Source organism: Pocillopora verrucosa, chromosome 13 (genome assembly GCF_036669915.1).
Source record: "Pocillopora verrucosa isolate sample1 chromosome 13, ASM3666991v2, whole genome shotgun sequence".
Classification (NCBI taxonomy): Eukaryota; Metazoa; Cnidaria; class Anthozoa; order Scleractinia; family Pocilloporidae; genus Pocillopora; species Pocillopora verrucosa.
The window spans coordinates 1,692,017-1,697,243 of NC_089324.1; positions in this window are offsets into that span (position 1 = coordinate 1,692,017).

The following is a 5,227-nucleotide window of genomic DNA, read 5'->3' on the forward strand; positions in this document are numbered from 1 at the left end:
ATAGCATTGAAGGTCATGTTGATAACTGGCGAAAAGTTTTATTTTGTGCAGGTTTTTTCCTTTCGGGGTAAAACGTCATTACTCTTGTGTGGCGTAATATTTTTAATTTCGGATTTTGTAGCGTCAAGCGGAAACTAAGGATATCGCCCGACGAAATCTTCCGTTTAGTGTTAGAGACAAAAATTTCCAAATCGTTTCCAGTTCTGCTGTATTCGCTGTTAAAGGCCTGTACATGTAATTTGGAGTACCTGACATCAGAAGGGAAAATCCCTCGTTCTTTGAAGGAGGTTTCAATGAGATTCAGGAAAAAATCTGTAGGAAAAACTTGCGACAAGGCCCGAGAATGTCAGGAGAAAGCACTCGCTGTCAGAATAGAAATTGGCGACAGGGATGGAGAAGCAACAAGCTACGGAAACCTAGCAACTTTGTTCCAATCACTTGGTCAAAATGACAGGGCCCGAGAATATCAGGAGAAATAGAATTTTCAACTTCTGATAATTCGGCCAATCGCCCGGTGCGCTACTTTTAATGTTGAAATCGTTTGTCCAAACGAAGAGAATGAATAAACTGAAATAGATGACCGATGGTGTACATTCTTAGGAAAATTCCTCTTTGTAAGAGTGGTTCAGGTTCATTATTCACCTTTCCCTCCCCTCCCTAAAAAAGGTATCATTTGTTGATCATCTCTTACATGAAGCTAAGCAAGATCTTCGCGGTCATGACATCACGTTATTGTTACAATATTTCCGTATTGTTTAGATTAAAACCCTTAAAAGATAAAAGAAGATAGCAATATGTTGTCTTTTAAGGGTACAAGTCTGATCAACCCAGCCGTTCCTCTTATTTACCAACTTTGTCTTCGATGACGAAAATCGCAGTAACTGGAAAATGAACAGCTCGGAAAGAGACAGTCATTGAACACAAATAGCTTACCTTTTCAAGACAGAAGCTCCAATTCAGTACTGTAACAAGTCTTGATTGTAATTTTGGGTTAAAAATCCAACGGTTCTCGCAAAACAATGTACACTGAGACCGGATGTTACCTGTTACAAAAGTGAATTGTTTCATTTTTGCATGCTCACATCCGTCATCGGTAAAAAAGTTAGTCATACAAAACTGAAATATATTTACGCACATCAAATGGCGCTTCATAAGAAGGATAACAAATATCAGTCTCTTCTTATCTTTCCTTCATTGCAAGGAACAACTGAAATCAATTTCATTTAAGCTTTTGTAATGGACATTCGGAATTCATATTTTTCACATAACGGTTGGAATTCTGCGCGAGGTGGAGCGTTAGTAGATAGCCCTTCGGCTATCTCAGAGGATGTCGGAATTTAATCTTCAGAGAAGGTAGCTTGAAAGTTATCATCATGTCCAGTGTCGGTTAAAATACCAGTTAATTCGTTGAATTTAGTCAATGTTTGGTTAGTCTAGGTGGAGTTAAAAACGATTAACCGACTTTGCCGTGTATGAATTTCTTTCAATTTCTATTGCACATATTAGAATTCTCTTCCGCCAAGTCATTTATCATATCATTCATAACTGAACGAGGTCTGAGGCAGTTTTTAAACCTGATACTCCAAGACAAAACGATTTCCTTAGTCTATGTCAAGGCAAATTAATGGAAGTGAATCAGTTGTTTTGATAGACAGTACTTACCACAACGTGTAGCCTTCAGTGCCCTGCTTCGAAAATAATTTTAACCATCTCTTTTCGTCCTTTGAGTTTTTTCCAACACACATAATACGTCAGTCACATCAAGCAGCCAATAAAGTGTGATTGTCTATTTCTGTTCGACTGTCGGTTCCATAATCATTCCCTTTCCTAGGCCCGTTGAACAGCCAAACGTAAGCGCCAGTAGAAAAGGTCCTTTAACCCTTTAACTCTCTGAAGTGATTAACAAAAAACTTCTCCCTTCAATATCCATACATTCTTCAGCAAACAGGTGATCGGAATATTCAAACTTATCAGGTAGAAGCTGCTATTTCGATCTAGCACCAACTTCTCATAACCAATTTACAAGGAAATGTGTAGCAGCTACAGGGGAGAATTAACAACCAGATCTTGGGAGTTAAAGGGTTAAGTTTCATCAATTACTTGTTAATTTTGTCCGCTTGTCGTCAGCCGATTTACGTAGGATTTCTATTAGACCAAGCGCAGGGCAATCTTTTATTTGTGGAGCGTTATTCTATTGTATGCACCGAGCGCCTTTTCAATGACAACTCACTTGGCGTGGAAACTGTGAGAAACTACCCAACATGAACATGGAAATATTCTCCACCGTTAGATACGAATTAATGAACAACCTGTGAGCTTATGAGCCAAGCGAGGAAAACGAATGAACTCGCTCTAAGGACAACTGGAGAAGAATCAAGGAAGTGAATTAATTTGTTTGTTTTCATGTTAATTGTCCAGCAGTAATTCATTAGGGGAGGAAGTTTTCTTTCCTCTTCTCCAAAAGTCCGTCTCTCAGCATCACGAAGGCTATTTTTAGTTGTGATCTGCGTGACGTTCAATACCCTTTTGTTTTGTTTTGTGCGACATACCCTCGAATTGTCGGCATTAGGTGCCATTCGGCCACGAGACACGTGTTAGTCACAAGCATAGCCAGATCGAAGGATTGTCGAAATACTAGAATAATAGAACGGGGAAAGAGGTATGTCATCTTATTTATTTTTGTATTTATAAACCGAAACGTGTATAATCAAGGTAGTTTTGTTGCGCTTAAGATATTTTTGTTGTTTTGATTTATCTATAAGTATATACACGCCTCGCGTGTTCGAGTGGGTGACGCGATATCGAAGGCGTTCGTCGAGGGTAAGAGTACACGGTAATTTTGGTCAGCGGGAAAAAATATGAAACCCGCAAATATTGCAAAAGCCCGCGAAAGGATGACATAGAAACTGAAGACAATTTTTGACTAAGACACTAGAATGCGTAATGATGGCGGCGACTAATCATTCTTCTTTAAACAACTCGGAGACTGACTTCCTTGAGGAAAACCTTAAAAATTGTTCTGTTGAAAATCAGTACTTCTTGGGTTATTTCGAGGGGAAAAGAGACGAGTTCAAGGATATGCTCTAGAGTTTTCTTCTTATTAGTTCCACATGCTTTGTAAACAAGGCCTTGCACTCAAAGGAGTTAAATCACAAGAGGTTTTCGAAAAATGATTGGCAGTTTCTCTTATTCTTGGCTGATTTTTTTGCCTTTTTCAATTCGTGTGGGCCTTGTAGAGACTTGATCTTTTGCTGCAATAATGTTAAAAATTTACGCAATGCATCGGGCGTAAAAGTGTTGAAATATTTAAAAGTATTTCATATATAGGAAAGCTCTTGGAAAACACCCTAAGTACGCATTATGCATATGTCTTTGAACACAATGGTGGTAATGTACCGATCCAATATTTTGGCAAACCGTTTACCATCGTAAGCAATGGAACTCGGCATTGCCTCCACGGACCAGCAAAGGTGAGAATTCCTTTTGAAAACAGAGCTTGAAATATAATGGAACGTACCTGTAGTATTCGATTATTGCATAACCCGCGAAACTGTTTTAATTTTTCTGGGTATTTTAGTGGAAGAATCCATCGAGCTTTTCGCATACTGAGGAAACAAAATCGGGAAGGTCATTTACATCCATTTACTTCAGAATTTCCCATAAACGTAGCGTGTGTACAATTCCTGAAATTCCCGTTCGTTATTTCACGAATTATCTGATGTTTCAGTGTTGACAAATTTTTCGTATTACGTAAGTAAAAAACATTGAACTTCTCTCAACGGACTCAACGCTGCAAGGAGAATCTCTCTCATAATTTACTTTTTAAGAGACGACATTACCGTCTAAAATTCAAACGTTACTGTTAGGCTCAGTATTAGCGCATTGATAACCTAGTAAATAGCTCAAACATACTGAAAACATTGTTATTAGTTTTTGTATATCTTTATCTGTGAGCTTTATGTGAGTAATCAAAAACAGAGAAGCATAGTTTGATGGCTTGTTTTCATCATAGTTAATCTAGGATTTTGAGAATCGCTATAAACTACGTGATCACGCATTTAGTAATATTTCTTCTTCTCCTAATGATTTGATACTGGAAGAAAACAGTAACGGTGTAATGCTATTTTATGTGCCCGATATAAGAAAAAGTTTCTACTCGCATTTAGTTTACAGGTAAAGATCCTATCTCAGCTCCTTTCTTCAGAACGATCTTGAACAGTCCTTTTTTGAATTTTTCGTGGGGAACAAGTGCTAAAGCTTACATGACGTATTTTAAATTTAACCGCTGTACTATAAATTGTGTGTTCGACCCTCGATGAACGCCTTCGATATAGCATCACACTGTTCGAGTTTAGGACATTTCGATTAGCGTTTATTGTATGATAATTGCCTATTTTAATTTATTGTATTTCAGTTTTTACGAACTTTCCAGTGATTAATAAACCAGTGTACACTCAAATAAAACAAATTTATTAAAAACTGGGTGGGAAATAATACATTTACCCTTTCATTCCCGATATCTCAGTAGTAATTCTCCTTACGGTCTGTTATACAATTCTTATGATGTTAGTTTAGAGAATTTTGTATTTGATCAACTAATAATACCTAATTGAAATTTTTCTTTATTCTCATCACTTGTCTGTGTATCTGGTCTGGTTTGGCCAGTTTCAGCTGTTTCAGAAAATCACTAATATTCTGATGCTGGTCACCTTGTAGCTGTATCACCTCCCCATATTTTGGGTTTTAAAAAACTGTTCCATTGCAGTTGAATTCCTGTAAAGGCGAAAAAAAGAAAAATATTGAACACGTGACCCTCATTGTTTCAGGGGTAGTTACCCCTTTCTAATGCACTTTCATGCTACAGCTTGCTTGCATTCAGAATATGGTGGTTTCAGAACACATCTGTGAAACAGGACATGTTCCTGTTTAGGACCAAGTTAAGTGTATTGATTATGGCTCTCCCTGAAACACATGAAGGGTTAGAGAAGCCAGCCACATTAGATTTAATCCTAATAACACCAATAGAGATAGCAGAATTGAAAGGGAATATAAGATGTAAGATTTTACGCCACTATCTCAGTCGGTAGATTAATTCTAATAAATTGATATATAATTAAATCATATTACAGAATTGAAATTCCTTAAGCGTGAATGCCTACTATGAAAGAGCGTGATAGCCGATCAGTAACAAAGTGAACCTGTAAGGGAACAACGTCCAATACTCAGA